At 36.8% G+C, this 16,266-nt stretch overlaps 1 protein-coding gene and 1 long non-coding RNA gene across 30 annotated transcripts in view; one reads left to right on the top strand and one right to left on the bottom strand.

Annotated features, from left to right (window-relative positions):
• Nucleotides 1-5,335, bottom strand: part of LOC148851932 (aldehyde dehydrogenase family 3 member H1-like) — a 34,092-nt gene extending 28,757 nt beyond the window's left edge. For 8 of the 29 annotated variants that reach the window (XM_088944449.1, XM_088944456.1, XM_088944459.1 and 5 more), the window contains exon 1: nt 5,106-5,288. The gene's annotated coding sequence lies outside the window, so the exon portion shown is untranslated. Of the gene's footprint in view, nt 1-5,058 lie in introns of all 29 variants that reach the window. The other 21 variants (XM_088944448.1, XM_088944463.1, XM_088944468.1 and 18 more) reach the window with 11 other exon arrangements.
• Nucleotides 5,336-5,853: 518 nt separating this feature from the next.
• Nucleotides 5,854-8,090, top strand: LOC148851931 (uncharacterized). Its single transcript, XR_016098906.1, has 2 exons — nt 5,854-6,397; nt 7,563-8,090. It is a non-coding gene; the product is annotated as an uncharacterized LOC148851931 (long non-coding RNA).
• Nucleotides 8,091-16,266: the final 8,176 nt, after the last annotated feature.

Raw genomic sequence — 16,266 nt, 5'->3', positions numbered from 1 at the left:
GCACGGGCTTGGGGCCAAACCGATTGGCCTAGAGCGGGTCAAAAGAAGTAAATCGGATCGGGCTGGATTCGGGTTAGGTTGTACGGATATGAACCAAGTTGGACGATCCAAACTGGGAAAAGCAAGTGGGTGGTTTAGGGTTCGGACCCCACCCAGTCTGGACTGTTTCGAATTCGGGTCGACCCGCATCAAGTTGTCACGGGTCAAGTCAGGCTGTGTGAATAATGGTTGGACCGGATGACCCAAACCAGGCAAAGCAAGTGGCACCAAGCCATCCCGTTGAAGGTCTACTTCGGATTTAGGTCAACCTGAAACGGTATATGTTGGATTGGGTCAGACTGCGTTGAACTGGTCCGAACTTGGGTCAAATTGATTTGGATTTATGTTGGGTGAAGTGTGTTGATTCAAGACTAAACTAAAACCTACACATGGCCTTCTCATTTTTTTGGAAAGCTAGACACGTGGCAAATTTCTGAGAATTTGATGTTAAAGCCTACAACCCACTACCACCATTTTCAATCCATTCCTAAAAAAAATGTAGAAAATGCAAAAGTGACTATCCACAACCACTTATAACTATATTCTATCAATCTCAGTTAATCATTAACTATCATAACAAAAGAAAACTATCAATATTCTAATAATTATTGAAATTTTATTTTTTAAAACATAGAAATATTAATAAATATAAATTTAATAGTATTGATTCCTTAGTTAAATTTAACATTATTGATTCCCCGTACTTACTATGGGATCATTCACTAGCTTTCCATTATTTCAAATGCATTAAAATGTAGAAATATCAACTAAAAAAACATAAAAATCATAAAAAGTTCAAAAATAATTTTCAAATAAAAACAAAATTGCACAAAAACAATGAAAATGTTAAATATATTTCATATAAAACATCAAAATTATAGAAAAAAAATAAATGAAAGTATCATTTCACATAAACATGGAAAATTGTAAAAAACATAGAAAAATGCAAAAAAATACAAAAATGCAGAAATTTAGAAAAAAATATAAAATAAGAAAAATAGAAGTTGCAAAAAAACTAAAGAAATTATAAAACATTTTAGAAAAAACACAAAAATTGCAAATAAATAACAAAATAATACAGAAAAAATGTATAAAGTGCAAAAAAAACATAAATTATGAAACATTTAGAATAATGATAAAATGCAAAGAAAAATATAAAAATTACAAAAAGCACTCAAAATGGAAAAATATAAAAATTACAGAAAAACAACAAAAATTATAGTGAATCAATAAAATGCAAATAAATAACAAAAGTACAAGAAAACCAAACATAAAAAATATTGGAAAATTACAAATTGATAGTAAATTTGCATTTTTTAATACAAGAAAATTAAATGTAAAAATGTTAGTAATTTTTTTATAAAAGTTTCCATCATTTTCTTAAATTAATAAAAAAATTCAAAAAATTGTAATTTCAATCATTTTCTTTACAGGCGGCTGATTCCATCTTATTTATGGGCGACGAAACGAGATCTATCTTCAAAGGGGAAGATGATCAAAACAAATCTGTGTTTAACTAGATCTACTGCAATCTCTACTGTGGATCTGTTTGGTGAACTCAGATCTGTCTTCACAGAAGAAGACAATGAAGCTTGAACCAGATCTAGCGCAACCTCTGCCATGGATCTATTTTGTGAACCCAGATCTATCTTCATAGAGGAAGACGATAAAGATTTGAATCAGACCTTGTGCGACCATTGCCCTAGATCTATGCGAACTCACATTTGTCTTCACAAGGTTTAAACTAGATCTAGTGTGATCTCTTCAATAGATCTGCATTTAGGAACTCAGATCTAGTGCGATCTATTCAAACAGTGAACACAGATCAGGGTTTGAACCAGATCTAATGAATATATGTCACTTGCTCTGCCATGGCGAAAAGAGTAGACATACGAGGAGAAGGAGAAGAAGAAGAAGAAAAATAAAAAAGAAAGAACGAACGAGAAATAGAGGCCGGCACTGAGAAGGGAGAAGAGAGAGAGAAGAGAAAATCACTAGTCGCCAGCATTGAGAATAGTGACCAGAACTTTCTCCCCTCAACTTGGTTATTCGCAGAATACTCCACTCTAAGTCCTAATCCTTTCGACCCCTTCCCTCAACCCAACTGACCTTAACTCTTTACAACCCAATGGGTAACCTTGACCCAACCCCACTCTGACCCTCTTCCCTTAATCCAAATGGGTGATTCGACCCATAATGACCCTTATCCTAATAGGTGGGTATAGGTGAATTTTTAAAAGGGTGGGTTGGGTGGGTCAAAGGGTTGGGGTCAACATTGCCACCACTAGTTATATATTCACCAATTCATGCCCATCCTGATTATGGTTAAAAATAAATAGGGATCAATTACTATTTTACCCCACTTTATGGTAAGGTGGCATTTCCAAAAGCGCTCTTAGTAGTATAGGCTATTGGCCCCTAACATCCAAAGCTTTCCCACTTACCAAATCAGGAGGAACCATGGGAAATGATGGGGTGCTGGACGAGAAAAATAACTGCCACATCAGCAAAAATAATATAATGTGCTGGTGTGGCAGTTTTTTTTATTTTAACAAAACCAGGTGTTCTACAATGTGAATTGCTTTCTTGTTGCCGGTTCTAAAAACAAATCAAAACAATATGGTTTGAAAGCAGATTATTTCTTAGAACAAAAGCACAAAAAACGTTTATTTGGTTGTGCATGCCTTTTTATTTACAAAACTGAAACCAAAACATGTTCTTAAATTTTTTGACTCAAAAACATGTTTTCATCTAATTATTTAATATTATATTCCATAAATCCTATAATTTCTATATTAGAAATTTTGTTTTTGTTCTAAAAAGCATTATTTTGATGGTTCCAAAAACATTTGAACGTGTTTTTGTTGTTTTACACTGATGTGGCAATTCCAAAAATAAATGAAAACAAAATTATTCATGTTGTAGGAACATTCCTTAAATGTGGTGATTTGGAAATATCATTTTTTTAACCGGATGAAAAAAAGAGATTATATTATATTATATTATAAACATCTCTTTTATAAAATATAATATAATATATTATATTATGAGAAAAAAATGGAATTTATGTCTTTTTCAAGTTTTTCTTGTACATCTATTCCTTTCACAACACTTTCAAAAACAATATCCAAGAAGTGATTACTTTCCGATCACAAATAGAGCTTTTTCCTAAGACGTGTCTATCCACTTTTCGAAAAACTTAAGTAGGGCTGTTCACGGGTTGGGTTGGGTCGGTTTATTGAAGTTTTTTCAACCGATCTGACCCGGTCGGGTTACCTGAGGTGGAAATCGAAACTAACCCAGTGTTAAGCAAAACCAACCTAATCGATTTGAGTCGGGTTGGGTCGGTCTAGTCGGTTTCGGCTCTAAGTTCATCCATGCCCCCCATGGCCACCTAGTTTTCTGGAAATATATTTAAAACTGAAATATGTATTTTAGAAATATATATATATATATATATATATATATATATATATATATATATATATAAACAAAAATATACATACAAATATATTAAAATATATATTTTCTGGAAATATACATCTGACATATTTCATAATATATATTTTATAGATATAGATATTGGAATATATATTTTCAGATATTTTAGTGAGAATACTGAAATCGACCCGAACCATCGGTTTGTGAATTTATACAACCCAAAACCGACCGGTGCTAATGAAAACCCGACCGATTCGGGTTGGGTCGGACCGGGTTGGTCGGTTTGGTCGGGTTGGACCTTCTTATGAATAGCCCTAAACTTAAGTAACTCCATTATATATAAAAAAAAAGTGCGAACTTGAGACACACCATATCTTTGAAAAATATCATAAATTCCATATTAATCTTTGTAATTCAAATAAAAGAATCACCACAAAATTTTTTTAAATATAAATTAAATCTGAATTAATTATTTAAATTAAAAAATCAAATTAAATACAATCACCAAATAACTAGTGAATCTCAAATAATATGATATTATTAATAAAAGGCAAAATGATGCATAGATGTAATTGCCCCATAGTTTCCATGGGCCCATTAAGGTGGTGTTCAGCTGTTAATCAGCCGTTAAGTGGCATTTGAAAAAGACACAAATGCCTTTCAAGTGTTATTTAATTTTCTTTATCAACCATCTAAACATTGGCAAAAAAATTACTGTCCCAAATCATTGCCTTTTCCATTCAAGAAATTTGGAATTATGTTTGAGTAGATATTCTGGTGATCTCAATTTTCTTGAATAGAGGAGGCAAAGATCGGAGACTGTTAGTTTTTTTTGTCAATGCTTAGATGATTGATGAAGAAAATTAAATAACACTCGATAGGTATTTGTATCTTTTTCAAATGCCACTTATTATTTGGTTAACAGCTAATTCACAACAGATTCTGAATTCTCATATTTTAAAAGTTCAGATCCTAAATTATCTTATTTTTAAAGTTTGAGGAGCAAAGTGGCACTAGTCCAAGTAGAGAATACTAATCAGGAATTTTCTTTCCCTTTTCTTTTATCCCAAGCTCACAGTCAGTCTGCTTAGATGTCAATTGAGTGCTTTGAAGAACGCTCGAGTCCTTAATTTGATGAGTGAAAACAAAATCCTCGAACTCTGTTGCCAGAACTGAGCTACCAGACCACCATGACTGGTTCGGTTAAGGGACTATCTCCAGGGGAATTGTGGTTAAGATAGGGAAGAATCCAGTGCAAGCTGAAATATAACTTTGTATTCTCATGTGCATTTCAACAACCACAATGGAATCACTTGATTTTAAGTGATTCCTTGCCGAACTGTTGATAGCACCATGGCTCCCCTACTTCTGTAGATCCGTCGTCGGTTCAGAAAACAGACTCAGTTTTTAAGGATGGTGACTCTTCAATCTTCTCCGGGTACTAATCAATACAGGCCAAGCCTGTTCTAATTCTAAAATTTAGTGTTTTGACTGATGAAATTAAACGGAAACTTCAATCGAAGATAATCCAGGAAGAGAGATTTCAAGCATGATTAAACAGAGATTTAGTGCTCTGACCGGTAAAAGCGTTGCAGAAGAAGCAGAGGAGGAGGAGGAGCCCGTACCTGCCTGAAATCATGGAAGAGCTGAAGGGAAGCTTTTCACGATGAAGCGGAGAGCTTTTGTTGTTCATGCTACGTGTCTGAGATTGGAGAGCTTCGTTGAAAAAGTGTTTGATCGCTTCCTTGAGGCTTGAGACTTGAGAGTGAGGAACATGGAAATCGAGCAGTGAGAAGAGGGGCGAGATTGTTTGAGCCATTCATCGAAAGGGTGATAATGGGCAGACAATTTGTACGGATCCCCACCATAGATATGGCATCTTATGTCAAGAATTCATATATTCAATTCAGGAAAGTGATGGGCGGTGGACCACACGTCTACACGCCAACTCAACTAAAAGTCTTGTCTTGTGACCGTGGTTGCATGGAGACCGGACATTCTACCATCAATTATTATTATTCACGCGAGATGCTCCCAATGCACGGTGGATGTGCATGTGAGGCGCCCATTTGTGAGGAACTGATCCCATCTCCGTTGTATGCCAACCCAAATGAAAATTTGAAATAATAAGTCACTTTTGCTACGACAGGCCTAATAAAGAAAACATGGTTTTTTTTTTAATCTAGTGCAGTGGTTCAAATCTATCCCCACTGAACGTGCTTCAAAAACCTCCCACATCAAATCCCAATCGTGTATAGGAAATATCTTCCAATGACAAGTGCGTGAGATATTCTGAATGGGGCATTTTTGGGGCACATTATGTGGGAGGCAGATATTAATTCCTGCGCAGTGATCTCATCACAAAGTCATTTAATGAAATTCAAGATGAGGCCATGACAGCAAATCAAAGGCATGATGGACTTCTTCAAATAACAATTCTCGATATCTCACCAAGTGGATCACTTATGGTATGTTTGGTTGCTACGATGGGAAAAAGAAAATGAGAATATTCTCATAAGGTTCTGGTTTTTTAATGTTTGTTCAAAGGGATGGGAAGGGAAACACGTGGGATGCGGGTTCCCAAAATGGACGAAATGAGGTTGCGTTGATTTGGTGCAACCCTGGTGTGAAAGGAAACTTTTGAGAAAAAAGATTGGGCTCTTCCTCCTACTCTCTTTCTAGACAACCCTCACCAAGAACCTGTGTCTACAACGGTCTTCTCACCGATGCTATTATCGTTGATTTCTGAACAAGGTACAACCATGAACATGACCGCCAACGATTGGCAAATATTTTCTGTACTATCTTTGTAGCCGTCGAGCTCTTCTTGTCGGCGGGAAGAGATTGCTGCTCTCCGGCCAGAATTCATTCTTTTTTAACTTGTAGGGTCCAAATCTCCTTGCTCACTCGCGCAAAGGTAAGATATCCTAACTATTTTCAGATCCAAAATGATGAACGACTGTTATAGATCTAGCGTAAGCTCTATATATATATATATATTTTGGTTTTGTGGTCAATTTTTTTTCAATATGGTATGTTTTGGGTTGAGATGTGTATCATTTTTGTGATTTTTGGGTTTAAGGTTTGTATCATTTTTGCTCACTCGCACAAAGGTAATAGTGTTCATACGGCCGCTGATTTGTGTTCATTTTTTTTCCCTTTTTTTTTTGAATGGCAGGGTGTATTCGACACATTATTGGGATGAATACCGTCGTGTGATGGATTGATGCTTTGCTCTGAATTTTTGGATGAATACAAAACTTTTGTTTTGTTGATTTTGGCATGAATACAAACCGATTTCTTATGCCAATTTTGGGAATGAATACAAACCAATTTTTTGTGTTGATTTTTTGTGACGAATACAAACCAATATTGGGATGGATACAAACCGATTCTTTTTTTGAGTTTTGTGATGTATATAAACCAATTTTTGTGCTGGTATTTGGGATGAATACAACCCCCTTGGTTTTTATTTTTTTGCTGATTTGTGGTATAAATACAAACCAATGTTTTGTTGATTTGTGGGATGAATACAAACCAATGTTTTGTTGATTTATGGGATGGGTACAAACCAATTTTGGGAATGAATACAAACGATACATTATATGGGTAATTTTTTTTTTTTTTGGTGATAGAAAATGAATGTTGTTGATGAGTAATGTGGGCAATGTATAAATGCCATGTTCCATTTTGTCTTCTCTTTGTAAACACATACTATGTATACAAACTATACATATCTACCTACCATTTCTACAACTTATACCATGTTTCATTTTGTCTTCTCTTTGTAAATACATACTATGTCTACCTATCTATTTATACATGTATGTAGATACGTATATCACTCTCTCTCTCTCTCTCTTCATCCATCCATCATTCCCTATTTCCCTCGATACATGTATGTAGATATATTAATCCCATTGATTAATAGGTTTTCACCCCATTATATGTGTTTCATTTGATTCCCATGCATTAATGAATGGATGAATCAATGACTCGATGATTATTGGACAGGTTTTCCTAAACCTTTTGAATGTAGGTTGTTAATCATGTTTTAATGCACATTGTTATCTTAACCACAGGTTTTAATGTCCAAGTACTACGTTGTGTTCAAAGGCCGTTGCCCTGGGGTACTTGACATGGGCAGAATGTAGCGCCCAACTGCCCAAGTGCATCGATTTAGTGGGGCAATTTATTGCTCATACAACATGTACGAGAAGAAGTCGTACATGGATTTCGCATGTACTATAGTAGGAATTCCACACCGTATACATCAGCCTAAACTCGAAGAGGAATGTTCTTTCATACAAAAAAAGAAAAAATGATGCGAACAAGGAATCTTTGAGAGAACAAATTCGGCAGGAAAGGTTGATTATTAGTTGCCTCGTGGTTAGCCTACTAGCCATGATTATATTATATTGTATGAAATTAACGAAAGATTGTTTCACCCTTTTGCCATAAAACTATCATTTTGTCAATTTTGATTGCCACGTGGCAATAGATGAAATATGCCACGTGGAAAAACACGCATCCATGTCAACAAATATACTTTGTTATTGCATGTGTTGGTGTGAATAATTTCAAGCAATTGAAAACATTACATTATAAAACTGACTGATTTTCTCGATAAACAAACTCAGGAAACAAACATAAGAACAAAATATTTTCTCTTCCCATTCCACTCTCTTTCATCCTTTCTTAGCAACCAAACGTACCATGGAAATCAAAGGGAAGGTATTGTCATTTTCAAGCATAAAGCCTTTGGATAACTCTTTCAGAACAAACTGAGATAATAGTTTCTTCAATTTGTTCAAGAGCAAAAGATCTACTCCATCACCGGAATTGCTCATCAGCTTCATCTCCTGCACAATAGGTTGATTCAGTGGAGGTACATGAATGCCAAGAATGATGCTATGAATCAAAACAGGACTCGTCAAGCAAAGGTAAACAAAATTGTAAGTTAGATGAATTGCGGTCAGTCTTTTGGGTATTATTGTTGCATTTCCTCAAAGTAATCAGCATCAACTAATCATGTACCAGATAATATTGCAGAGAAATTCATCAAATGTATGCAGTAATCTGTCCAAGTTGCAATTTTCAGTGGCTCAAAAGAGTATTAAACTCCAAAAAGAGAAATACTCGGTTCTCAAATTAAGTAAACTTAATATCAATTTACCAATACCTTTTATGCTATAATTTTTAACAAGTAAAATACAATTTAGATGTTTTGAAATGTGATGATATTCGCGCACATTAAGCTACTAGATGCTTGGGGAGAGTTGGAAAGTCATTACCTATTAGCATTTTTCATTACTAAAAGTAAGCCTCAAAATTAAAACCTTTTCAACCATTAATTGTTATCTACAAAGTAAAAGTAAGTTTGTAGGTGGACTTAGGATCCACATCACTTAAAATTGGGCATGCAACCGATCTTGCACTTTCAACTCAAACGATGTTAACTAGTTATTGACCTAGGGCACAGACTGCTTCAGACATCATGATACATGGCATCTCAGGATAGTTAGGTGACATCTAGGCACCACGCAAACAGACTGCTTCAGACACCTCGCAATTGTATTAGCAACCTTGGCACCACCTCAGTAGGCCAAACTACGAACAACTAATCGGGACATCGGGTCGATGTAAGAGGCAACCTGCTTCCACTGAACCTCCCTAGCCCCTGTAAGTAGGGGTGGCAACGAGCCGAGCTTTTCATGAGCTGCTTGAGCTTGGCTCGTGAAAAGCTCGGCTCAACTCAATTTTAGTCGAGCTCGAGCTCGAGCCCATTTCAGTGGCTCGATTATAAAATGAGTCGAACTTGATCCTACCAGTGGTCAGCTGGTGAGGCTTGCGAGCCGACTCGAATATTTGATATATATATAATGAAATTATAAAAATAATATATATAATAAAAATATTATAATTCTTAATTTTCTAAATATAAAATAAAAAAAAATTATATATCATTTTTATTTTTATAAAATATTTTTTCTAAATATTTTTATAAAATATAAAACGAGCCGAGCTCGAGCTCATGAACTTTTGATTCGAACCAAGCTCAAGCCTTGTAGAATAGTCTTGAGCCTAGCTCGAGCCTGGTACTATTCGACTCGAATCCACCCCTACTAGCAAGACATCAAGTCAGGATAAGAGGCGACTTGCTTTCTTCGACCTGACCTGAGTTCAGCTAGAGACCTGTCGAGTGACCTCCTCCTTAAGCAAGTTGTTGTCTTTGACTTCCCCAGGATCACAACGCTACGTCAGAAGAGCCGAATATCACCCCGCTCGCTTTGGTGTGATTAGACAAGCATTATCCGCTTACACGGATTCCATCTCCAAGTGTGAAACCACCTTCAAGCCATATGGGCCAACGGTCCCAGATTCCCGTCTATATAAGGGCCTCACCTCCAACCTTAGATGGTATGTGCAATTTAGCTCTCACAACTCTCTAGCTCTTTCACATTTAGCTCTCTCAAAAATCTCCAGTTCGTTGACTTAAGCATCGGAGTGCTCACCTTGAGTAAAGCAACTCGGATAGTGATATAATTCTTTTGTAGCTCAACCAGGTGACCTCATCAGCCTGACCTCCGAGGTGTCTACCAGCAGGGAATTGTCAAATCACGCATCATCAGGTGGCAAAACCATAACTAAAAGTCAAAAAATCTTATTCGACCAACAGCGGGACCTTCCATCATTGAAGAAGGTTGATGCATGAGCATGACACTAGAGGTATATACATGATAAATTTAAGCCCAAAAGTTCAATATCAATAGCAAGAAATACAGACTTCTAAATTTTTTGTTGCAAAATTTGAAGAAAGAGTGCATGATTATTTCTGATGTTGTCAAGGACATCAATGCAGAGTCACTTCTTGGATCCAATGTCTTGTCCTCTCTCCATATTCTTGTTAGGTTTGTGAAACGGTCACCAATATTCATGGTGATTTAGTGGGAGATGTTTTTCTTAGCGTTCAAATAAATAAGAAAAGGGTAATTTGGGGATTTAAAAAATAAAATAGCTGAATAAAATATTTTTCAAAGATAACTGATGGAACGCTATCTAATGGTTGAAGCTCAGGGGGTCTTTGTTGCAAATTAAAGTATAAGGGAGTCTTTATCACTAACCCCATAGTACAGGGGGAGCCCATCTAATTTATCCTTTTATTTTTAAGCATAAAATATTAAAACCTCTCCTCAATTTCCTAACAATCATATAAGACTCCCCTAGCTGAGACTAGATGGCAAAATCCAAATCACTGTTGTGTACCACAATAACAATGGTAATATTGGTTCAACATCTGCACCTAGCACGATGAAACTATTACCAGTCATGGTTTCCATGCTATATGAATCACTCTTGATTTCCATTCAACTCAAATCTCCATCTACTTAAATTAAAGTTTTCTAAACCATGCTTATTGTCAATAAGTTAACCAATTTTATTTGCACTTTGATGCACCATCTTTAGGAAGATTTAATGATTGTTCATGAACCTTAAATTATTTTCTGATAAATGAATTTTTCAATCTTCTTAAGCACTCTGTTGACATTTTAGAAAAACCTAGTTTTGAAATCTCTAGTTTCACTTTCATTATTTGGCTATGTTATCTAATTTGTTAGGTCCATCTCGATATAAATTTTGGTTATCAAAGTTCGATCATGGATAAGATGATTCTCTGTTTTTATTTCCTAAGTGGAAATTGGATTTAACACTTCTTCTTGAACTCCATGCATTAAAATGTTTATTTGAGTTAAAGGTTCTAAATATGGATATTGGTCGATACGCTGAGTATATCGACCTGTATCAGTGTTTTTCTTTTTGTGTTTTATTTATTTTCATTCAAAACCGGTTTGGAGGGGTCGATTTAAGTCCTGCCTACCCTCTAAACCATAGCCTGACCCGATACAATACGTATAGGCCGATACCGGCCAATACATGAGGAAATTTTGGTCCATGCTTGAATTTGACCATTGACATATTTCAAAATTAGCAGTTCCATATATATCCTTAACAATACCTTTCACTTCTTTACCGAAAAATAAAAAGCACAACATTTTTCACTTCATCATTCTTCAAAGATGACTCTGTTTTTCTAAAATAATCTCCCAAGAACTGTTGAAATCAAACCTGATTTTACCTGGTTCTTTCCTTCACCTACCTGGTTTCTTATTCGAAGTCCTCTTGACTTCTCCACCCTCAATTAAACGACTACCAGAGCCAACCAAAACGATCCATATTGTTAACAGAAGATTCAACGACATGTTTTTTGCAAGCAATATGGATAAGTTGATAGATTGGATCACCTCTAGATCTTATCTCCATGAATTGATTCGCTTTTAATGTGATTCAAATTGATTTTTTCAGCAACACCAATTTCGTCAATTTATCACTAGTATCTTTGCAATTCCCTCTTACTTTTTTCCTACTTCCATTTGCATGTCTATCTCTCATCAATATCTAGACAACGCCCCAGTGACCAAAGCGAAATCGTTGAGCCGTTCGCAAATAGATCTTCTATGACTCAGCTGAATCGTTTTCTTTGCCCATGTATAAATTCCAAGCTTTGTGCACTGAATCTCCAAAATTGACTTAATACCAGCTCGGATAATTTAAAGGGAAAAACTAGTTTTTAAGAGAAATAAATAAATGCTTTGCATCAGCATTTTTTCCCATTAAAAAGTTAATGGAAGGGAGGTGATTGTACACTTTTTTTGAAACTAGAAAGGAGGTTTTTATTGTTATTAAGATATAGGGGAGGTTTATATTATTATGGAAAAAGTCAGGGGAGGTTTTTATATTTTACCCTATTTTTAATGATTTTTTTAATATTATCCGACCTAACCCTTCTAAACCCACTTAATTAAATAATAATCAAGTGAGATGGGTCATGATAGGTTTGACAAGTTTGCAAAATTGAAAGCAAAAATTAAACAAGTTTGAGATGAATTTGCGATGAAGGGCACTTGATTAGGTCTTGGACTTGGACAGGTTTGGGAATGGAATGTGATGGAGGAAGATTTGACCCGACTCCTTGGCCATACGACACATGGAAGCAACCAAGAGTGACTTGGCAGAAGCCCCAGCTCGACACGACAATGGGCCCACAACCCAAGCTCCGAGAAGAGAAGTCCTGAACTCCCCCAAAGGGGGAACTTACAACCCGAGCTCCAAGGTGAAGATTCCTAAGCTCCCCAAGGAGGAACCCGAGCTCCCCCTTCGAGGTCCTGAGCCTTACAAAAAGCACAAAAGGCAAAGACCTGAACTGCACACCCAGAGGCAGTTCGGGCCACACTTCTATCCGAGCTCAAGACTTCACTTCACACGCCACTTCGGCTCCAAGTGTCCTGAATGAACAACCGTACCTGACGCCCAGGAGACCCGTACACGGAGGCGGTGCACCTGACTGATTAGGAGTCTGACACATGACAACTGCCATCCAACGGCCACTTGCCATCGCCATCTCAAACAGACAGAGGTGGCCCTGGCAGCTGGCAGTGGAGGTTATGACACTCGAACTGGTAATTGACAGAAGAAATGACACCCGATCCGGCAGAGGAAATGACACCCAATCTGGTAGAGGTAATGATACCCGAACTGGTAGAGGTTTGGAAGTAAGTGTACAGGGTGATTATAAAAGGCCCCCATCTCACAAAGAAGAGGGTATGTGATTCTTGCGCTTTCTAGTCTTAAAATTCTTCATTTCCCTTGCCTTCTCAAGAGCACTAACTTGAGCTTCGGAGTATTCCAACCGGGTTCCTCCCCGGAATCCTCCAAGTTCTTCCTTGTTTTAGTCACCTCCAACTCCATCAGAGGCGAGGGAACCGGCAGCTAAGACCGACCGGATTGTGCATCATCAGGATGGAAGAGCAATTTTTCACATGTACCTTACCCGTTGCCATCCCATGTCAATCCCAAGCACTTGGTTGTTTTGGATTTATCTCAGGCTTTGAGACTTGATGTGTAGGTCATCTTAGGATTAGCCCTAGCTTGGTGTCAAAGGAGTTGAGATCTTTATCCAACAAACCCTTTTCAACCCTCTACCAACTTGATCTAACACTACACATCTCACCATGAGACTGGGACCCACTATGTATGAGATGTGAGGTGTGAGATCATGTTGGTAGAGGGTTGGAACGTGTTTTGTTGGCAGGCGATCTGGACTCATGTCAAATACAGCCTAACCAATCCAAGGATAGCTAACCTTGAGTAACTTAAGTTGTGTTTTGTCTCAGGTCAGACTTGGTTTAGTCAATTGTAGCTCACTAGGCTCAAGTTCTTTTCTTGATAAAAAAAGATTGCCCAAGTCCATGGTCTGGTGCCCAGCAAAAAATAGGTTGACCCCAGCTAAATACACCTAAGGTTGCGCTTATAAACAATGCAAATATGTATAGTGTAAAACAGTTCATATAAATTTTAAAGTTGGGTTAGTTTTGCATTGACAAATTTAACTTCTTACCAAACAAACTTTTAATTAGCTATAATGGATGCAAACATGAATTCCAATAAAGCATATGTTTTTTTATCAAAAGCCCACTTAAATGCAAATTTACTTCTTTTTTATTGATGCAATTTTGCATCTTATTATCAATGTAAATATGCATTGGTCTTTCATTTGTCAATGCAAAAATGTAATGTTGCCAAACACAGGTAAAAGTGAATCAGAGTGAAAATTTACCCTGAACCAGGATTTACACTCCATTTGCATCATTTCCAAATGTAGCTTAAAGGCCCAATTCGTTTTTATTTACCTGGATAAAGTATGTTTATACAGACAAATGTTTCTCAGGTAAAACTTGCCCTAAGGTTCCAATGTTCCTATGTGATATAAGTTAGCGGAGTAAAGAGAGAGGTGGGAGGGAGAGAACATTATCGGTGTGTGTGTGTAAGTTGCTTACTCACCAGTCCCACCTTACAGGAGGTAAATGATACTCTTAATGATTGACAATCTTTGTTGTGACAACTTTACAAAACGACTATTCGTTCCCATTCTACAAACTCCGTTATCCCTTGCCTGAGCAGTGAGCGTAGTTCATGATAATATTCCTCAATGATTTTTTCTCCCTTTGCCAACCTGATAGCTTGGGCATACATTGAGCTCTTTCCTTCCATGGATATTGGTTGGCAAGATTAAGAAGAAATAGTAAATGGTGAAGGGACAACTCATTTGAAATAACATCATTAAAGCAAAACTCTTGGACGTAGGGAAGCCTCTACAAGAGCAGAACTCTAGAGAGGAAAGGAAACATTTGGAGAGAGACATCCTTACGAATAAGGTGGTAAGAAAATCAGAGTCAGCTTTTGAATGGAATGTTTTTGTTGGTAGAAAAGGGTAGTTGGATGTTGCAAAGCATCAACATAAATAAATAGGATGAATGTAGGGGAAATGTGGAGGATTAATAATTTTAAAAGGCCAAGGCTTTCATCATATTCAAGTGTAATTGGTGCAAGACTGATAGATGTGATGCCACTCCACAAATTTTTACTCACCACAGGCTCACACTAGGGGTGATCATGGGCTAGGCCAGGCTTTGCACTTGTGATAAGGGCTAAAGCTTAGGCCCGGGCTCGGCCTGTCCTAGGGTTTCGGGTCTGTAACATAAGCCCTAGCCCAAGTCTACATGGGCCCAGGCCAGGCCGGGCCTGATTATGGACTAATGTCTTTCATATATAAAACATTATATATCTATAATATTTTATATTAAATGACATTACATGCATATAAACTTTTATCTTATATACTATATAATATAAAATATTACATATAATATAAATTATACATGTCATGTTATAATATTTATATAAAAAAATATATAATATAATGTAAAATAACATATATACATATGTATATATTATACACAAAATATGTAAGTTTAAATATATGTGAGCCGGGTTGAACTTGAAGTATTAAGTCCAAGCCCAACCCTAAAATTTGTGAGCTTGACATGGGCCCAGGCCCGAAAACCCAGGCCCAAGCCCATACTTTCCGAACTAGGCCTGGCCGGAGTGAAATGATCACCCCTAGCTCACAACCCCTTCTGTTATATTGACATCAATTCCCCTACTATCATTGTTCCCAACTAAATGATGAAGTAAAAGTTTGTCAGTTGGGGATAAATGAAGATATCATGTAATAAATTGTCAAATTGGCCACCGTAAGTACTCGGTGGCCATATATAATTTACTCCATTAAAAAGAAAACAAAGAAAAAAAGATCAATCACTTCTTTTGTAACACTTAGTACTCTAAACTTTGTTTTTGTAACAAAGACCTCCAACTTTTAAATTTCAACACTTTGCCCCCGACCGAGGTTGATAGTAAAGTTAAAATTACTAAATTGTTAATTCAAAATTGACTAATAGATAAATGATGAAAATAATTTGTTTCTAAAGCACAAATCCTTCTCAAGCGATTATGACACCTTTTTTTGGGTATTTAGCGATATACATCACTAATAACTCATCCCCAAATTCGGTGGTTGCGGGAATTGAATCCGGGTTTATGCCAGAGTGAACTAATTAGCACGATGACACCCTTTGCACATCTGTGAACGGTATTTTCTTCTTTTCACCTCCCCCCCCACACACCCCACCAGCATCCTTTTATCTCTCCCTTCCCTTGTGCATCTCTCTCTCCCTCTCTCTCTTCTTCCCAACAACATCTAAAGACTCCCCTTCTCCCCCCCCTAAACCCTAGCATCTTTTTCTCAGTCCTTTTTTCCATAACTTCCCAAACTGGAATGGGATCTACTCCTCACACATGGGCGTTTCACAGGCATATCCATCGTAC

Source organism: Nelumbo lutea, chromosome 5 (genome assembly GCF_056320005.1).
Source record: "Nelumbo lutea isolate HS-2025 chromosome 5, American lotus-T2T, whole genome shotgun sequence".
NCBI lineage: Eukaryota > Viridiplantae > Streptophyta > Magnoliopsida > Proteales > Nelumbonaceae > Nelumbo > Nelumbo lutea.
Note: the sequence above shows the minus strand (reverse complement) of the source record. Positions and strands in the feature narration are given on the sequence as shown.